This window comes from Meriones unguiculatus, chromosome 4 (assembly GCF_030254825.1).
Source record: "Meriones unguiculatus strain TT.TT164.6M chromosome 4, Bangor_MerUng_6.1, whole genome shotgun sequence".
Lineage (NCBI taxonomy): Eukaryota > Metazoa > Chordata > Mammalia > Rodentia > Muridae > Meriones > Meriones unguiculatus.
Genome location: NC_083352.1, coordinates 86397382 through 86418387, shown reverse-complemented (window position 1 = coordinate 86418387; position 21006 = coordinate 86397382). Strand labels below are relative to the sequence as shown.

Below are 21006 nucleotides of genomic sequence, written 5' to 3'. Positions count from 1 at the left end.
GGGGAGGAATGGGCGGGGAGTGGGCGGTGCTCTGGTGGTGAGGCTAGGCGTGGCCTCCCTCTGGCCCGGCCCCTTGGAGTTCGCAGCTCTCCCAAACCGTGCTCGAAGTGCCTGGATGCCCACTATGCGCTCCTCTCTGTGCTCGCTTGTCTCACGCTGGTCTAGGTGGGAACCGACACGCTCTCCACGGAACGCAGAAGCCCCTTGCACCGTCTACACCCGCTAACCCTGTTCCTGCCACTTCTCTCTCTGGACTCCTGCGAATGCCTCTCGCCCTAGGCTCCCTTGTCTTACATCAGTTGCAGTCAACTAGGACCTGCCTCCAGGTCATGCACGCCCTCTCATCAGAATTTCGTGTTTCTCGGGGCCTTTGCACTACCTCCACTCGGAATTCACACCATCCGTTCTGTGTCCCTCGCGGCCTTTGCGCACTGTCCACTCGGAATTCCATGTCTCTTGGGACCTTTGCACTCCCTTCAACTCGGAATTCCGTGTCCCTCGAGGCCTTCGCTCATCCTCCACTCAGAATTCCAGGCCCCACACACCCTCTGGGCCTCTGACTCCAACCGGGAAGGCTTTCGAGGGCCTTATCAGGCAGAGATGCCCCGGCCTGGCCGCTCTGCTCCCTGCTGAGTGTTCTTATCACCCAGCTCCACCGGCTCCGCGGCGCTCAGTTGTGCCTTCTCTTGCTATAAACCCGGCTCAGGACACCAGCAGGGCGGTGGGGGCTCTGTCTTTCCCTGCCCTGCCCAGTGCTCGGTTAGCTCAGGCCCAGCCTACGGCCAGTGCCTTTAACCCTAAATGCTCCATGTTACAGCCAAGAAAACTGAGGCACGGGGCAACTTGCTGAGGCCTGCTTCTCACTCAGGACGATTGCAGCCGAGAAAACCCAGTCCCACACGGGTGAAAGAAATGACAGCAGCTCCCCTATGACAACCTCCTGTAGACCAAGTCCTTAGCTCTCTAGCTCTCTCTGCTGTCCCGTTCGACTACTCCTGAGTCACATAGGATGGACCAGTTGTGTCCCTGACATCAGGTAACCCAGGCTAATACTCCTAAGAATATGGGCCATTCCAGCTCCTGTTAAAACCCAGAAGGGCTCCTCTTGGGGACCACCCTCAACAATGCGTCTCCAAGTCAGGATTCACTGAGCACCTAGTAAATTCTGGAGAGACAACCAAGTCATACTTCCAGCCCTGACTTCCACCCGGGTGCAGAGGAACCTGAGCTGTGAAGGCTCCCACCCCAGAGTCCAGAGGGAGGGTCCCCTACATGTCCAGCCCTCTTCTGTAAGGTGGAGGTGATCTGAACTGCTCTCCCCAGGCTGCAGAGCCAGTTGGGAGCCAGCCAGCCAGCCTCTGAGCCTGGAATGTGCAGGTGTGACACAATTGATGTTCAAGGCCCCGCCCACCTCTGCCCCTTTGTCCACAGGACTCCTAGCCTCCTTTCTGTCTCTCTCCTGTGTCTATGTGTGTACATATTTATGTGGGTGCACCTGAATGCGTTGTTTGAGACAGAATATCTGACTGGGAACTGGGTCTCACTGGTTTAGGAAGTCTGGCTGGCCATCCAGCCCCTGGAATCCTCCCTGTTGCCTGCCCAGCACTAGGCTACCAGCATAGTTTGTTTGTTTGTTTTGGACTTATTTATGTGTGCAGTTGTATTTCCTGCATGTATGTCTCTGCATACATGTGCATGCTTGGTGCCCTCAGAGGTCAAAAGAGGGCATCAGATCTCCTGGAACTGAAGTTAAGGATGGTTGTGAGCTGTTATGTGGGTGCTGGGTACTGAACCCCAGTTGTGTGAGAACAGCTTGTGCTCTTACCCATTGAGCCATGTCGTCAGGCCTGTGTGTTATGTTTAAACATGGGTGCTGGGGATCAGCGTCAGGTGGTCAGGTTCCCGAGGCAAGCATGCTACCAACACCACCATTTCCCCAGCTCTCCCCCGCTTACTCTTAGTTCCTTCAGTGGCTTGTAAATATCAGCCCAAAGCCTACTCATCAGAGACGGCTTCATGTCTAACTTGATGAAACTGGGGGACCTTACAGGCATGGTGGTGCATTCCTGTAATCCTAGCACTTAGGAGGTAGAAGAAACAAAAGTTCAAGGCCAGCCTGGCCTACATGAAAACCTGTCTCAAATAAACCAAAGAAAAGGGCTGGTGGGAGTGCTTAGAAAGTGAAGACACTTGACACACCTCAGCTTGAAGACCTGAGTTGGAATCCCTGAACCCCTGGATGAAAAGAACACACTTCCCAGGGTGCAGTGGCTCACACCTTTAATCCCAGCACTCGGGAGGCAGAAACAGGCAGACCTCTGTAAGTTCGAGGCCAGCCTGGTCTACAAATCGAGTTCCAGGACAGCCACCGCTACACAGAAAAACCCATCTCGAAAAAAAAGAAAAAAAGAAAGTAAGAGAAAAGAACAGCTCGGGTGCCATGGCAACCTCCCCCACAATGATAATAATTAATACAACCTAAATTGAAAGGGAAGACAATAAGTGTTCTGGTTATTTGAAGTGGTTTATTTATCTCTCTAAAGAGAGTGATTGTTTATAATTTATTTTTTTTTTAATTTTGTGTATTTGTGCAGTTTCACAAAGAGGCCAGAGAGGGCGACAGATCTGGAACTGGAGTTAAAGGCAATTGTGAGCCACCAGGTGGGAGCTGGGAACCAAACTCAGATCCCGTTCAGGAGCTGCCAGTGCTCTTAACCACTGAGCCATCCCTCTAACGCAGACGTTGGTCCTTCTTGAGCATCAGTATATCTCTGGCACCTAGAGCCATGCCTCAAAAAGCACCAAGCAGGTGCTGGATAAAAAGTTAACATTCAGGTTTGCAAGATGCTTCAGCGAATAAAAGGCATTTGCTGCCAGGCCTGATGAACTAAATTCAGTCCCTGAGAGCCTCTTGGTCCAAGTGAAGAACTGACTGCCTCAGGTTGTCCTCTGACCTCCAAGCTACATACACACAAAATAAATACATGTAGTCAGGCATGGTAGTGCACACCTTTAAGGCCAGCACTAAGGAGGCAGAGGCAGGTGGATCTCTGTGAGTTCAAGAACAGCCTGGTCTACATAGCCAGGGCTAGATAGTGAGACCTTATTTCAAAAATAAAATAAATAAAATAAACAAAGGAAAAGCACTTTTTTAAAAGTTTAAGCAAACTATTAGGGAATTCATTTATTCATAAATCATGGATTTATGATTAATAAAATTTCATGGAAGGGGCCTGGAGAGATGGCTCAGTGATTAAAAATACTTGTTGCTCTTCCAGAGAACAGGAGTTTGGCTTCTAGCCCCCTTGTTGAACAGCTCACAACCATCTTTAACTCCAGCTCTGGGGGATCTGATACCTCTGGCCTCCTCAGGCACCTGCACTCATGTACAAAAATACACACCGAGAATAATTAAAAATAAATAAGCCTTTAAAAAGAAAATTTCCTTGAGTCCCTTGAGGCCTTCAACATCCTTCAGTGCTGGGTTGTTTTGTTTCAATGACAGCAGTGTTTCCTGGGAGTTTGCCAATCAGCTGAAGGCTCAGGGCAGCCACCCCCTTTCTTGATACCCACTTGCCTTGACTAATTCACGCAGTCCAAACTGTTGCCAAGTCTTCAAGGTCCAAATCTACGTGGTGCTTACCTCAGAGAGCCCAAGGCCAGGGCGAGGCTTTGGGGTTAAGCTACACTGTCATTGGATGAAACACACACAGAGAACAGACATTAAAGGATGGACAACCCAAGTGTCCAAGCCTTGGCCTTGCTGAGGGGCAGTCAGGGAGACAGCACAGGATGAAGTAGGAAGAAAGAGGAAGGTTGATTCCGGGCGGCAGAGAAGGCCTGTTAGGGGAGGCCCACCCAGGAAAGATCTGTCCTAGTTTCCTGTCTGTTGCTGTGACAAAACACTGGCTAAAGGCAACATGGGGAGGAATTGGTTTCTTTCGGCTTACAAGTTACAGCCCATCATCAGGGGAAGCCAAGGCAGGAACTCAGAGCAGGAACCTGGAGGCAGGAACTGAAGCAGAAGCCAAGGAGGGATGCTGCTTCCTGGCTTGCTCCTCAGATAACTTTCTTACACATCCCAGGATCATTTGCCCAGCAGTGGCAGCACCACAGTGAGCTGGGCTCTCTCACATCAACCATGAAACACACACACACACACACACACACACACACACACACACACACCCTCGTCCTCAGGCCAATCCAATGGAGTGATTTCTCCGTTAATGCTCCCTCTTTTTGTGTGACTCTAGTTTGTGTCAAGTTGACAAAACTAATCAGCCTAAGGCCACAGAGAGTTTGAGTTAGTCGGGGGGAGAGGGGGCTCCTTCAGTACAAAGCCTTCCACAATCAAAACACAGGTAGAAGCCAAGCCTCTCAGTCCAGCTATTTGGGAGGTTTGAGGCAGCAGGATCCTAAGATCAAGGCCAGCCTAAGGTCTAGAATGAGGTCGAGGCTAGCCACCAGGAAGAGCCCATTTCTAAAAGGGCAGGTGGCTTAGCAGAGGAGCACTTGCCTGGTAACATGAACACGGCCCTGGGTTCATCCCCAGTGCAGAGGAAGAAAGAAAGGCACCAAGGAGCTCTGCCAGGGATGCCAAAGACCAGGCTGTACACATTAGTGGGCACCCGAGCTATAGTGCAGCTCTGACACTGGACCTGGAGGTTGCATGAGCCCCCAGCTTGGTTCCCAGGTCTGCACCCAGAGAGAGAGTGCACACAGCCACAGCAACTCCTGGGCACAGGTTCTGTTCTCTTGTTCCTCAGCAGCCAGGCCACCTCAGAGCTGAATGGATACGTCAAATGCAGCCTGTGCACAGGAGGGGATACCGAGGCCCCGATGCCCTGTGGGTGAATCCAGAAGTAACCAGTAAGAGAGAGAAGCCCAACACAAGACCATCACTCCAAGTGTGCATGAAAGAGGCTTAGTAGCTCCCAGGGCTAAGGGAGGGGTAGAAACTGCGCAGGGATGAGTTCCCCTACTCTCCCTTCTATTTTGTCACTGTGCCAAAAGCCACGGAATCTTACAGTTTATTTATTTACCTTGGAGATGAAATCTCACTGTGTAGCCCTGGCTGGTCTCGAACTCACAGAAGCAGAGATCCACCTGCTCTGCCTCCCCGGAGCTTCAATTAAAGGTATGTGCCACCACGCCCTCATAGTACACTTTAAATAAGTGAGTTTACTATATGCAAATTGTGTAATATATAATTATCTATAACAACGTATGTATTATATACACAATGTATTATGTAAAATTAAATTATATCACACACACATACACACACACACACACACACACACACATACACATATGCTTCTTTTCTTTGGCTCCCTCCTCCCTCAGCATAAAGACCCAAGTCCTTGCTGCAATCGGTAAGGTCACCATGCTTGCCACACTCTGCTGTAGCCAGCCTCACCTGCCTCTCAAGCTGCCAGTTCCTACCTCAGAGCCTTCGCCTGTCAGCACCCTCCATCTGCTGGAACTCTCTTCTCCCCAGCAGCCTGAAGAATCTCCATCCTTGCTCAAACATCGTATCAATGACCACTTGTTTCCTGTCCACATTTTCAGATGACAAGCACCCCACATCCTGGCCATTTCCTTCCTTCTGCCCATTTCTCCTTGGACTTATCTCCACTCAGCAGGGAGCCAATGGGCTTTTCGGCTTCCCTGACTTCCTTCTTCCTGTGTGGTGAGAAGCTGTTAAACTCTCTACACGGTAGGAAATGGGGATACCTGTTGGGGAGCCTTGAAAACACAATGGGTGAATCCTGGTCACACACCTGGCAAGGGCTCAGTTGGGCGCAGCTGTCAATCCCAGGGGTTCCCTGTACATACCCCACACTCACCAAGGACAGAGGAGAGTCTACACCACTGAGCTGAGAAATGGGAGTAAAGAGGGGAGGAGCCAGGCATGATGATGGTTCATGCCTGTAATCTCAGTGCTGAGGCAGGAGGATTGTAGCCAGCCTGGGCTAAAAAGTGAGATCCTGTCTCAAGAAGAGATAAGGAGAGACCGAACAGTGGTCCTGAAGGAGATTTAAGGGCAGTGTGTGTGCGTGTGTGCGTGTGTGTGTGCGTGTGTGTGTGCGTGTGTGTGTGTAAAACTTTTAACATTCCTGGGAACAGAAAGATGTGAACTATCTCCAAGATCCTAATTGACTCCACATGGGAATGACAGTATTTAGAAAAACAGGGTTGAACATACTACTAAAAGCCTGGCAATCTGGTGGCACATGCCTTTAGTCCCAGCACTCAGGAGGCAGAGGCAGGAGGATCTCTGTGAGTTCCAGACCAGCCTGGTCTACAGAGTGAGTTCCAGTACAGCCAGGGCTACACAGAGAAACCCTGTCTCACAGACAACAATAAAAACAAACAACAACAAAACAAACAAAAACAAACATACTATTAAACTGGATGAGGTAACATAAACTTTTAATCCCAGCACTGGGGTGGCAGATGTAAGTGGATCTCTGTGAGTCAAGGCCAGCCTGGTCTACCTGGTGAATTCCAGCCAAGAAGACATGAGACCTTGTCTTTAAAATAACCAAAGCTAAAACTAAATGAACAAATGCCTCTGGTACTCAGTTACAGTCCAAATCACAGAGACTGGCCTCTGTGTGTCCCTGTGTTCCTCTCTCAGGGACTTCCTTCTTCCTGGGGCTTCCAGCCACACCTCACCTTTGCCCTGGCCTCAGGACCTGTGCTGTCTCCTCTGGGTGAGGCCAGCCCACCAATGCACCATCCAGGAGGAAGGTGCCTATGTCAGGGGAGTTCCTAAGGGCTGCTGAGCCATACCCACATGAGACTGATTCCCAACAAAGATGGTGGCAGGAAACAAGAGGGTTCTACCTGGCCTTCTTGCCTGGGTAAGGACAGACATGCTTCATTTGTTATAGCAAAGACTGGAATTAACCTATTCATCCACCAACAGATGAACAGATAACAACAACAACAACAACAACAACAACAAAAACATATCATTAAAATGGAATTCTACCAAGCTATAAAGAAAAACAAAGTTAGCTGAGTGGTGGGAGCACACAGCATTAATTCCGGCACTGGGGAAGCAGAGGCAGGTGGTTCTCTGTGAGTTTAAGGGCAGCCTGGCCTACATATTGAGTTACAAGACATCAAGGGAGGGCTACATAATGAGACCCTGCCCCCATCCCCACCCCAAAAAAAGTGGAGTTGGAGAGAGAGCTCAGTAGTCTAAAAAAAAAAAAAAAAAAAAAAAAAAAAAGTGCTTGCTCTTCTGTTCCCTGTTCTTGCAGAGGACCGTTCTTCAGATCCCCACAGCTTGCAACTATCTGTAACTCCAGCTCCAGGGGATCTGGTGCCCCCTCTGGCCTCTGCAGTTATGGGTACTGGGTACTGCAGTTATGTGGTGCCCTGCAAACAGGTGCACACACTTACACACAGGAAGAAAAAGCTCATTTAACCTTCTCCCATGGAATATGTCATTAAAGGCAGCCTGAAACCCTCTTCCTGGCCGGGGTTATGACAGGGCCCCTGCATACTCCGTTAGAGCTAGTCTGTGTTTCTTGCTGTAGGATATGAGTGTGGGCATTGCTGGTGGCTATCCTGAAGTAACCCTTCCTCTGCTACAGAGACGATAAAGAAGGAATGTAAGATTTAGTGGCCTTAGGTCATTTGGGCCTCTGCGAACCATCCCTTGTTACCTGGAAAGAAACAGATAGGAAATCTCAGCTACAAGAACCGGCTGGCCAGGAGGCTAATACTGGACAGCAAATCAGTTCCTTGTTCTCTCTCTCTCTCTCTTTCTCTCTTCCTCCCTTTCCTTTTCCCTCTCCCTCTGCCTCTCCATCTCTCTCTCTCAAAAAGATTACTTTTATTCACGTGTAAGACTGCATGCATGCATCTGTATGTGTGCATCACATACGTGATGTGCCTGAAGAGGGTTGGGATGCCCTGGACTGGAGTTCTAGATGGTTGTGAGCCACTACCCGGGTGCTGGGAACTAAACCTAGGTCCTCTGCAAGAGCAGCCAGTGCTTTTAACTGCCAATCCATGCTTCCAGTCCCCGGTCTGGTTTCCCTGCAGGAAGATCTAGCTACATTCTCACAGAGGCTGCTAAGGACAAGGGGAGAGTTCTCGAAGGGTTTGGAGTAGGTGGATGACCAACCCCTTCCCCTCCCCCAACAGCTTGCAGCCTCCTGGCCCTCCAGCTTCAGGATGGACATGGCCTGGGAGAGCTGAAGTGGACACAGAGGGACAGCAGACAGTGGGCTCTGGCTCCCAACAGTCTATGGCATTTTCTCAGTCACCAGATGAACCCCACAGCCAGTGTTGTCTCCTTCGTTCTCAGACAGACACTGTGACCATTGTTTCAACTAGTAGGATGTGGAAGACATGACACTACACTGTCCCAAGAGACGCATTCACTCTGGGAACACTCCTTGTTGCATCTCCAAACTGTGGAGAAGCCACAGCTTGGAGACACCAGGAGTCCCTCCATGGTCCCTCAGGCCACCAGCTGACTAGTTGGTTTGGTTTGGCCTGGGTAGTTTTGTTTTGAGAGTGAAAGGGTCTCACTCTGTAGCCCAGGTTAGCCTCCACTAAGGATCCTCCCCGCCTCCGCCTCCACCCCACGTGTGGCATGACAGTCACCAGCTGTGGGCATGCTGCCTACTTCGCACTCAGAGGCAGGCCAAGACGCACAGCATTTGGGCTGAAGGGGTCTGTGGGAGGAGAGGAAGGAAGGCTGCTGGGCGCTCTCATCTTACTCCCTGCCCTAAGTGTTCTGGGCAGAAAGAGTAGCTGACGTGAAGGCATAAGGCTGCAGAGAGGTGGGGTGGAGGCAGGTTCCTCCTAATGAGGCTCTGGAGCCTCTGTGGAGCCATTTTATAACCTGGGAGCTATTTTCTAAGCAACACTGAAGCCTACAAGGACGGAAGAGGAGGTTCAGCACTGTGAGATAAGAGCGGGAGACTCCATCTCCCTTGCCCTGGCCCAAAATGCACCTGGTCATTTGGGGAATCTCTCTGGTTCCCAACCACCTGGACTAGGATAGTGAATCATAGCTTGCAGCTGTTCCTGGGAAGAGTTATCTAGAGCAAGTTAGCCCCTGGCCATGCGCCTGAGAGAGTATCTTGATTAGGTTAACTGAGGTGGAAAGTCCTGCCCTGACTGTGGGCTGCACTGTCTCCTGGGCTTGGGTGGACTGCTAGAGAAAGGGAATTAGGTACCAGAAGTCACTGCTGTCTGATGCTTGACCCCTGCCTTATAGTCCTGGCACCCTCAGGTTGAGTGAGAACAAGTCCTCTTTTCCTTAAGGAAAAACACCTTAAGGTGCTTTTGATGGGGTGTTTTTTGTTTTTTAAATCACAGCAACAAGAACTGAAAACAGTCATTTTTGTTGTTTGGTTTTTGAGACAGTGTCTCTCTACATAGCCCTGGCTGTCCTCAAACTCATGGAGATCTGCCTCCTGAGAGCTGGAGTTAAAGGTGTGCACCACAATGGCTACTTTCAGTTAGTTAAACTAAACAAGCAGGACACTGTCCTGAGGGATACAGACATGGTGACTCACTGAACTCTCATGTCCCTGTGTCCTAGGCACATTCCATTGACAACAATCACTCCCTAGCTGCTGTGTAGCTATCTGAGCAGGGAGGCCCTGGGGGTGCTGCTCAGGCAGGACAGGATACTAGGTCAAAGACTCCGGCCACAGCACCTCCAGTCAGAGGAGACACAGCAAAGCTGTGACCAGATGACATAGCTCACTTCCTTTTGTTCTGTTTTGTTTGGTTTTCAGTCTTTCAAGACAGGGTTTCTCTGTATAACAAGCCCTGGCTGTCCAGGACTTGCTTTGTAGACCAAGCTGGCCTCGAGTTCACAGAGATCTGCCTGATTCTGCCACATCCAGCCCCAGCCTCCCTCTTTTTTCTCTTGTGTCTTGTATTTCAAGACAGGACCTTGTAGGGGATGGAGAGATGGCTCAGTGGTTAAGAGCTCGGTCTGCTCTTCCAGTAGACTCGGGTTCAATTCCCAGCACCCACATGGCAGCTCACAACTGTCTGTAACTCCATCCAGGTCCAGAGGACCCAACACTCTCACACAGACATACGTACAGGCAAAACATTGGTCGACATTAAAAAAGGTAAGACAGGACCTTGTTGTGTACACAGGCTGGCTTTGGATTCATGACTCAGCTTCCAGAGTGCTGGGATTATAGCATGTTCTGCAGCTTCCATACCCTCTTCCTTTCTTGCTGAGGATTTATTTACCCCTATGGTCGTATATGCTCAGATAAACGAGGAACCTAAGGCCCCAAAACAAGAAAAAAAAATCCTCTTTGTCTAAGTCAACCTAATACCATGCCTCACATGACTGATTGAGAGGGTATGTGACCAAGTTCTGGCCAATAAAATGTTGGGGGAATTCTGGGGCAGTTTCTCCTGCTAATAAAATAATAATAATACAAAAAAAAGCCTGCAGCTGTCCCCGTGGTACAAGCCTGTAATCCCAGAACTCTGGGAGGCAGAGGCAGGCAGATCTCTGGGTTCCAGGCCAGTCTGGCTGGTCTACAAAGAGAGTCCAAGGCTACAGAGAAACCTGTCTTCAAACCAAACAAAAACAAACAGAGCCTGGAAGCCTAGCATGGTGGCCCATGACTGTAAATTCAATAACTTGGGCAGTGGAGGCAGAAGGCCATGCCCAGCTATATAGCAAGTTTAAGGCCAGCTGGGGATATGATGCTCTTTAAAGGGGCTGTCACAGAAGCACTTCTGGTCCTCTCTTGGATGCTAGCTTTCTGTAAGGTGCTGAGAAGACAGCAGCCTTCTTGCGATTGAGAGCTTTGGAAATCTGAATCCGTCTGAAACTGGCATGGCTGGAGCCGCCTCACCTCGGGCCTCTGTCTTCCTCGTTAACATCCCGTTACTGTGTCTTCACTCCAGGGCATTTCAATGGATATACGTGGAGGCAGCTGCCAGTTCAGCAGCTTCACCAGCTCAACAGCTCACAGACTGCCTTCCCTGCTCAGCACAGTGCTGGGCTGTGGGGATCCGTAGGGAGAATTTGCTTTTCCAGATGACCAGGTTGGAGAGTGGAAACAGACAACGACAATCACAAATAGGCAAAGTGCTTCAGTGCCAGGGTGTAAGCCTTGGGCCTTGAACACACTAACCACTAACCACAGGTAACCACAGGTCTACCACAGAGTCATATTCCTGTTTCTACACAGTAATTCCTGGAAGGTAGAGAGGTGGCTTCATGGTTAAGAGCACTGGCTGGCTGTTCTTGCAGAGGACCTGAGCTCAATTCCTAGCACATGAGGGCTCACAGCTGTCTGTAACTCCCTCTTCTGGCCTCACATGCACATACCCACACCCAGGGGCACATACAATGAAAAAAAATCATAATTTTAGATGTGGTGTTCCTAATACTCCCAGGGAATGTTTTCCAGGCCCAGACAGGTATTAGCATACAGAGATTTCACATACAACATGGCAGATGATTGACTGAGAGCTAGTTATATCCTCCTGAACACTTCAGATCAGAAATGAAACCTACTGTTTTTTTGTCTTTTTTCTTCTGACACAAGGTTTCTTTTTGTGTATCCTTGGCTGCCCTGGAATTTGATCTGTATATCGGGCTGGCTTCCAGCTCACAGAGATCTGTCCACCTCTGCCTCCCAAGTACTGGGATTAAAAGTGTGTGCCACCACAGCCCCCCAAAAAATGATGTCTTAGGGTTTCTATGACTGTGATAAAACACCATGACCAAAGAGCAAGTTGGGGAGGAAAAGTTTTTTTTGGTTTACACTTTCATATCACTGTTGCAGGAAGTCAGGACAGGAACTCCAACAGGGCAGGGACCTAGAGGCAGGAGCTGATGCAGAGGCCATGGAAGAGTGCTGCTTACTGGCTTGCTCCCTATGTCTTGATCCACCTCCCTTCTTACAGCACCCAGGACCACCAGCCCAGCCCACAGTGGGCTGAGCCCTCCCACATCAATCACTAATTGCGAAAATGCCTTAGAGTTTGCCTATAACTAGATCTGACGGGGGCATTTTTTTTTAACTGCCGTACACTCTTCATGGATGACTTTAACTTGTGTCAAGTCGACCTAAAACTCTCCAGCACACCTGCAGACACAGAGAACCAGCGCTAAGAAGGAGGAATGAGAGGTTCAGCAAACACCTATAATTCTAGCCACGTGCCAAGCGTTGAAGCAGGGGGATCGAGAGTGTGTAGTTAGTCCAGGCTGTAGTGGGAATAGCCTAAGCCCAGCATTCAGGAGGCAGAGAAAGAAGGTGTGCTAAAGGCTGGAGGTTAGCCTGAGCTACACAGTGAGACTCCGTTTAAGTAAATGAATGAGTTCACTGGAGAGGAAGCCAGTATGTGAATCCCCGCTCGCTTTGGCCTGCCCTGTTAGCACTGTTGTAAGCCCCTCAGAACTGCCCAGCTAGTCTGTTTCCAATTTGTCTAGTTATTATTTGTGTGTGCGCTTTGGGTTTTCGTGTGTGAACACTGGCATGCATGTGTGACACGTGTGCACACCTGTGGCGGTCAGGAACAGCTTTGGGTGCCAGTCCTCGCCTCCCACCTTGTTTGAGCAGGGCCTTTTCTATACTGCTTTCTACACCAGGCTACCTGCCCCACAAGTCTCTGCCTCCCATCACCATAGGGCATGCTGGGATTGCAAACACGCAAGAGCCTGGCTTTATGTGTGTCCTGGAGGTCTGAACCCATGAGGCTTGCAAGGCCAGGCCGTTCCCCCTGAATAACCTCCCCAGTGTCTAGCTTTTCTTGCTACAATGATACTCTCTTCCCAACCCGGAAAACCTCCACTCCTGTCCCAGCTGCCTCTTCCCCAGCACCCTAGAGGCTGTGAAGGCCAGAGCTGCCTGCCTCAAAAGAAGAGAGCACCGGGGAACAGCGAGGCCAGAGGAGCACTCTGTGGCCACAGCACACAGAGAAAGCAGCCTAGGATGAGGACCCACCCTTGTCCTGTGGAGCAGAGTAGCAGGGTTCAGTTTCTCTCCCGAGGCAAGAGCTGTTCCTGGGCACCTGGCTGAGATACAGGACTGGCGCCATGTGGAAGCAGGTTCAAAACTTGTCTCTGCAAGCCAAGGACAGCACGCTTTCCCCGCCTGGGTGCAATGGTATCTGTCTGGGCGGGATGAGGTCAGGCCAGGTGGATCCATGACGCTTTCACACAGGATCCGTGGCTAGGCCATGTTGTTTCCAGCAGGACAGGGGGATGTGGGATGCATCCGCAGCGTGGCTCCCTGATCCCAGCCTATGCAGATGAACATGGGCTGGTCACGCCAAGAACCTCCTACTGATACCCGAGTAGACGCTCCCAGGGGAAGCAATCTGCTCCCTTTGTGGCCTTTTGCAAAGAGAAAATCTGGTGACATCCTATACCAACACCCAAACTTCACACTCCTCTCCCAGCGCCACATGCAGCCACCCCGGTGTCCTCAGCACACTCTGCCCCTGCCTCAAATACCCCTCCTCTGAAACGACCTCAGGGTTTCCACGGCAGCCTCTCCAAGCTTCAGCTCCGGCCTGCCTGAAACCACAGCTGTGGCTGCTGGGCCTCCTATTTCACTTCAGCATAACCTGAGCCGCTTGCTTTTTCACAGGTCTCAATAGAAGGGAGCCGGGGAGAGAAAACAAGCTGAGGAAGGAAGGGCCTGGCAAGGCTCTGTGAACCCATGGTATCTGATTTGCCGTCTGAGAGACAAGAAGGAACGGAGCTGATGCAATCCCTGGGGCCCTCCATGTTTTGCCAGCCCTCTGAAAACTCCAGGGTCTAGGCTCTGACACAAGTCCCAAGTGTCATTCTGAAACCCTCTTGAGTGGCTTTGGTTCCCTCCTCAGCCAGGCCATGGTGCCACTCAGCCATTCACCTACACCGGTGAGTCACCAGCCTCCAGGCATTGACGGTTGAGCTTGGTATTAGAGGATGGTTCTCCCATGCAGACCACACACACACACACACACACACACACACACCGTTCTCATGCCATCTGGCTCCCCTACATCCTTCACTTAAGGTAATTAAAATTGAAACAATTCAGGTGCTCCTGTGTCCCAGGACCTTGACTTAGAACTTGACTCTCACAAGCTGGGAGCTGGAGTTAGTGCGATCAGAGGCACGGCTCCAAGCAAGTGGGAACAAGCCTTGCTCTTCCTTCCCTCTCCCCAAAAGCCCTTCCAGGAGCCAGAAAAGTGTGCAGGAGGGAGGGAGTGAGCTCAGCTGTTTACACCCCAGAAGCTATTTACACCCCAGAAGCCATCCCCAGGCCCAACTCCCCCACTCCTCCCTAGCTCTGACGAGTTAGGAGTTATACTGGGAAGCCAGGGGCAGTGGAGCACACCTCTAATCCCAGCACTCTGGGGAGGCAGAGGCAGACAGATCTCTGTGAGTTCAAGGCCAACCTGGACTACAAATCGAGTCCAGGACAGCCAAGGTTATACAGAGAAACCCTGTCTCAAAAGAAAGAAAGAAAGAAAGAAAGAAAGAAAGAAAGACCGGAGTGCTGTCAGGGTGCCTCTCAGCACGCATTCCCCCACCCCTCAGATTCTTCTGGTTTTGCTGTTTCTTGAATTCTTCTGTAGAACTATGTCCTCCTGACCCCCACAAATATGTCCACGTCATGTCCAGCACTTCAGATATTGCCTCATCTGGGATAGGGCTCTGTAGATGCCACTGAGTTGAGAAATGACATTGGACTAGATGGCCTTGATCAAAACCCCGCCCCCCCTGCCATGCTCCCCTAAGGAAGGCCAAGAGGTGGCCATGGGGGAGGTTGGAGGGGCACATCTGCAAGCCAGATGGCCCTGAGCCCCCCACCAGCCCTGGATCCCTTAGGCCGGTGGTTCTCAACCTTTCTAACAAACACTACGAGCCTTTAATATAGTCCTCCTGTTGTGGGGACTCCCAACCATAAATTTATTTTCATTGCTACTTTATAACTTTAATTTTGCTACCGTTATGAATCATAATGTGAACATCTGTATTTTCTGATGGTCTTAGGCAACTCCTGTGAAAGGATCATTTGACCCTCTCATAGAGGTCACGACCCACAGGTTGAAAGCCACTGCCTTAGAGGCTTCAGGAGGTACAAAGCCTCACACCCTGGAATCCTGTCCACACCTGGATTTCAGGCTTCTAGCCTGGGGGAGAACAGTTCCTGAGCTTGTATCTGTGTGTTGATATTGTATGCAGGCCGGCCTCAGACTCACTAGAGAGCCCAGGCTGGCCTTGAACTTCCGGTCCTGCTGCCTCCCCCTCCCTTGTGCTAGTATTGCGGGCATGTGTCACCACGCCTTAAGTCAGTGGTTCTCAACCTGTGGGGCGTGACCCCGCTGGGTGTCGACTGACCCTTTCACAGGGGTCACCTAAGACCATTGGAGATATCAGATATCTACATTACGATTCATAACAGTGGCAAAATTACAGCGATGAGGTAGCAACAGAAATCATTTTATGGTTGGGGTCACCACAACGTGAGGAACTGCATTAAAGGGCCGCAGCATTAGGAAGGTTGCGAGCCACTGCCATTGGTCTATGCAGGGTTAGGGTCAACCCCAGGGCTCTGTGCATGCTAAGAAGGCCGCCAGCCCCTTTCTGCTGTTTTAATCCAGCCTGTGGCTCTTTGTTATCCCAGACCCCGGGCCTCCCCATCCCTCCTAGCCTGCATTGCATTTCAGGGCCTAGGACACCTGTGACTGTTCCACTCCAGCATCTGGTTCTGTTGGCCTGAAAAGGACAATTTTTCAGGTTTTGCAGTTGAGGGAGGTGGCCCGAGCATGCAATGGCAGCCCTCAGTATCTGAAGCAGACGTGCCGGGAGTGTGAGGCTGCCCGGGACTACTAGCTCCGGATTTTTATTTTCCTCTTCTTTCTTTTTTTCTTTCTTTCTTTTTTTTTTTTTTTTTTTGTTTTTGGTTTTTGGTTTTTAGTTTTTCAAGACAGGGTTTCTCTGTGGAGCCTTGGTTGCCCTGGACTTGCTTTGTAGACCAGGCTGGCCTGGAACTTACAGAGATCCACTGCCTGCCTCTGTCGCCCCGAGTGCCGGGGTTACAGGTATATGCCACCACACCCAGCTAGCTCCCCTACTTTTTTCACTTTGCTCCTCTGTGGGTTACTAAGGATTGTATTCTGGGCTGACACCTCAGTGCTCAGAGCTTCCTATTTGTTTTCTCCCAACATACATCACAGGGGCCAGACGTCAACCTCATCTCTGCTACACACAGGGCAGTGGGTGTTTCCAGATACCTTATGTTAGTGTTGTAATGCAAGCTGTAAAACCAGCAAATAAGAAGGTAAGATCTAACCCCAAGGCTCCTGATTCGAGTGTCCTCACGCTGGACAGCCGTAAGGTGTGAGGGAACCTGGTGACCTAAGACCACCTCACTTGCTTAGCCAGTGTGGTGGTCTGAGTAGGAATGGTCCCCAGAGGCTCTTATGTTCGAATGCTTAGCCACCAAGGAGTGGCACTATTTGAAAGGATTAGAACAATTAGGAGGTGTGGCCTTGTTGGAGGAAGTGTGTCACTGGGGGTGGGCTTTGAAGTTTCAAAAGCTCATGCCAAGCCCCGTCTCGTTCTCTCTCTTGTGCCTATGGATGAGGATGTAGAACTCTCAGCTCCTCTCCAGCACCATGTCTGCCTTCATACCAACACGCTCCCTACCATGATGACAATGAACTAACCTCTAACCTAGTAAATGTTTTTTTTTTTTTTAAATAAAAGTTGCCTTGATCATAGTGTCTCTTCACAGCAATAGAAGAGGAACTAAGGCAGACAGCCAGCTCACGCTACTCAGACCAGGCCGCCGTGATAGCCTCAAACTCACACCCTACAAGAGGAGCGTCCTTTTTTTTAAATTGTGATTCCTTTTTAAAACGTTTTAATAAATCCACATGTTATTATCTGTGCATGAGCACTTGCCTGAATGTCTGCCTTTGTCCCATGAGCCTGTCTGGTGCCCTGCAGAGATCAGAGGAGGGCACCAGGTCTCCTGGAACTGGAGTTACAGATAATTGTGAGCTGCCATGAGGGTGCTGGAGACTGAACCTGAGTCCTCTGAAGAGCAGTTAGTGCTGAGCTATCACACCCTCCTCTTCTTTCCTTCGTAAAGGCAGCCTGCCTTGGGTGTTTTGTTATAGCTGAGAGAGAGAGAGTAGAAACTGTAAGACCCAAAGTCACAACAGCACCAACACATCAGACAAGAAGTGCACTCTCATTTCCCAATGCAGAAGCAGCTGGCAGTGCAGAAAGGCACCCCCCCCCCCGTTTTGTTTTTGTTTTTGTTTTTTTTTTTTTTCTGTTTTGTTTTAGGGAGTTTGTTTGTGGGTTTTTGTTGTTGTTTTTGAGACAAGGTTTGTCTGTTTTAGCCCTTGCTGTCCAGGAACTCACTCTGTAGACCAGGCTGGCCCAGGCTAGCCTGGTACTCACAAAGATCAGCCTGCCCCTGCCTCCTGAGTGCTGGGATTAAAGGTGTGCTCCACCACCTCCTGGCACTGCCCCTCTGCTTTAACACTGCTCAGAGCAGCTTTGAGGCATCACGTCTGCTGGGTCCAGGGCCATGGCCATCACTTGTCTTTGTTGATCAAAACACAAATTTTGGATCACACAGCTTTCCCATAAAAGCTGAGAGACATCTAACTTTTATGGAGTGTGTGTGTGTGTGTGTGTGTGTGTGTGTGTGTGTGTGTGTGTTCATATACGTGTGTGTAAAGGTATGTGTGTGTGGATACAAGAGGGCAATCCCAGGGTTGCTCCTTAGGAGCCATCCACCTTGCTTTCTGACAGTCTCTCGCTGTACTGGGGAATTCCTGAATTGAGCCAGGCTGGCTGACCAGGGAGCCCCAGGGATTCAGCTGGCTTTTTACATGTTGGGGAAGCAATGCAGGTCTTGATGTTTGCATAGCAGACACTTTAATGAGTGTTCCCCAGAACCTGGGCTCTCTGAGAGTGGAAGGAGATAGGAATATGGTGGCCCAGAACCCTCACAGCACCCAGCCTTGCACATCTGCATTGCAGACTGAATAGTCTCCCATGTGCCAGTGCTTCCAGCTTCCCCTCATTCCTCATCCTATGGACTCCGAAAAATGAAGAAGTGAAATCAGAGCTTTGCCAGTGCACAGCTCCAGGGAGGAATCGAGTTCCTCTTTACAGAGCGAAACAGGAACTCTTCCATTCACACTGTGACCAGCCAGCATGCTCAGAGCAAGGCCTTCTCCAGAACAGCTGTTGCCCAGTGTGGCCCAGTGGCAGAGCTTGGGGCAAACATTCCAGCTGCCCTGGGTCCTACGTCCTGCAGTATAAGGGGCTGCAGAGATGGCTCAGTGGTTAACAGTGCATACTGCTCTTCCAGCGTTATGCAGACTCTTCCAGAGTCTCATCACTAAATTTGTACCTTGTTTGTTTGTTTTTTGAGACAAAGTTTCTCTATATAGCCCTGGCTGTCCTGGGCTCACTTTGTAGACCAGGCTGGCCTCCAACTCACAGAGATCAGCTTGCCTCTGCCTCCCAAGTGCATGTGCCACCATGCTTGGCTTTAAATTTGCACTTTAAAAAAGTAGACTTAAGGCTGGGCATGGTAGAGCATTTTTGTTTGTTTTTTGGTTTTTTTAAATTTATTTATTATTTATTTTTTATTTTTTATTTTTTGGTAGAGCATATTTTTAATCCCAGCACCCAGGCGGCAGAGGCAAGTGGATCTCTAAGTTCAAGCCCAGCCTGGTCTACAGAGCAAGTTCCATGGCAGCCATGACTAAACAGAGAAATCTTGTCTTGAAAAAATAAACAAACATAAAAAGATTAATTATTTTTTTTTAAAGATTTATTTCTTTATTTTACATATGAGTACTCTATTTGCATGTACATCTGCATGACAGTAGAGGGCACCAGATCTTATTATAGATGGTTGTGAGCCACCATGTGGTTGCTGGGAATTGAACTCAGGACCTCTGGAAGAGCAGACAGTGCTCTTAACCTCTGAGCCATCTCTCCAGCCCCAAGATTAATTATTTTATTTAAATGATTTATTTATTTTTATTTTGTGTGCTTTGCTGTTGTGCCTGCATGTATCTGTGTGAGGGTGTCAGAGATCCTGGAACTAGAGTTACAGACAGTTGTGAGCTGTCATGTAAGTGCTGAGAATTGAGCCCAGGTCCCCTGGAAGAACAACCAGTGTTCTTAACCACTGAGCCATCTCTCCAACCCTTATTTATTTTATATGTGTATATAAGTGTCTGCATTTATATGTGTACTTTGTATGTATCTGGTGCCCTCAGGGACAAAGAGGGCATCAGATCCTCTGGAACTGGAGTTACAGGCAGTTGTGAGCCTTTATGTGGTCCTCTGCAAAAGCAACAAGTACTCTTAACCACTAAAGCCATATCTTTAGCCCAATGGACTGATAAGAAGGCCAGGCATGTAAAGCTGATGATGCACAAGCTTGACAGCTTAAGTTCCATTCCAGGACCCCTGTAAAGATGAAAAGAGAAAACAGGGGATGGAGAGATGACTCAGTGGTTAAGACCATTGGCTGCTCTTCCAGAAGACCCGGGTTCAATTCCCTGCATCCACATGGCAGCTCACAACTGTCTGTAACTCGGATTCCAGTGGATCCAACTCCCTCACCCAGACAAATATGTACATTATGCAAAGGTACATAAAAGAAATTAATTAATAAAAAAAAGAAAGGAGAATCAATTCAACATCTGATCTCCGCTCACACTCCATGGCACCCATGCTCCCCTGGTCCCCAATAAACAGGAATTTAAAAGAATAATCTTTTCGTATATTTGACAAAAAGAAGCATGCTTCCTACGCTTCAAGAGGCTTGAACATTCACAGTGGAGGGGCCTCACCAGGCTTGCTGCTGGGGACTTCCTGCTAAGCCTCAAAGCACCACAGGGCACAGTGAGGCAGACCAAGGCAGAGGAAGTTCTCTTCCATCACGGAGCACTGTGTCTGGGGCAGGAGAGATGGCTCAGCGGTAAAAGCATTTTACCGCTTCTTGCAGAGGACTTAGGGCTCAGTTCCCAGAACCCTGCTCTGTCTTCTGGTCTCTGTCAGCACCCACCTCATAGGGTGCATAAATAAAATTAAATCATATGGATTATATATATATACATATATATATATATATATGTATACACATTTTTTTTTAAAGTGCTGCCAGGCATGGTGGTGCAAGCCCTTAATCCTAGCACTCAGAGAGGCAAAGGCAGGAAAATTGATATGAGTTCGAGGCCAGCCTGCACTACACAGCAAGTCCAAGACAGCCAAGGCTACACAGAGAAACCCTGTCTAAAAATAAAGAAGAAAGAAAGAAAGAAAGAAAGAAAGAAAGAAAGAAAGAAAGAAAGAAAGAAAGAAAGAAACCTGTTCCTCAGGCATCCATTCATCTGTTCATCTTGCTTGCCAGTCAGGTAAGAGCTGTCCTCTCAAGATCCACTCACCTCCTAAAGGGTTAAATTTGACATTTGTGGGACATTCTCAGGCCAGGGTATTGGGTCATGTAAGATTTGCTTTGTCTGTCTGCTCCCCATGAGAAAGGATTATTTCCCTTCTGGGAGTGAGGTCATCCATCCTCACATCTGCTAAACACTGGTTTCTGAAAGTGTCCCCGCTGAACCACTCCAGATACCGGAATCCGAGGGTGCCAAGCCTGAGCTCCATTCCTGGGACCCACATGGCAAAAGTAGAGAACCAGCTCCTGTAAGCTGTTCTCCATGTGCTCTATACCCTCCCCGTCTGTGCACACAATAAAATTTTTTTCCAGAGGTCTGTATTTCTATCAGGCATGGTAGTGATAATCTAGCAATCCTGGCAACTCAGGAAGCTGAGGCAGGCAGATCTCCATAAATTAAAGGCCTGGTCTATGTATACTGATATACTGTTTGAGATAGAGTCTCAATACACACACACACACACACACATATATAGAGAGAGAGATACTATATATGTGTGCACATGCACACATGCAAGGCACATAGATAGAAGATCAA

The 21006-nt window shown here is 49.4% G+C and overlaps 1 long non-coding RNA gene across 2 annotated transcripts; it reads left to right on the top strand.

Annotated features, from left to right (window-relative positions):
• The first annotated feature begins 86 nt into the window (after positions 1–86).
• LOC132653681 (uncharacterized) lies at positions 87–16925 on the top strand. 2 transcript variants are annotated; one of them, XR_009591467.1, is made up of 4 exons: positions 87–5722; positions 13620–13894; positions 16204–16307; positions 16764–16925. It is a non-coding gene; the product is annotated as an uncharacterized LOC132653681 (long non-coding RNA). The 2 variants fall into 2 exon arrangements; XR_009591466.1 differs by having other exon boundaries at positions 87–13894.
• Positions 16926–21006: the final 4081 nt, after the last annotated feature.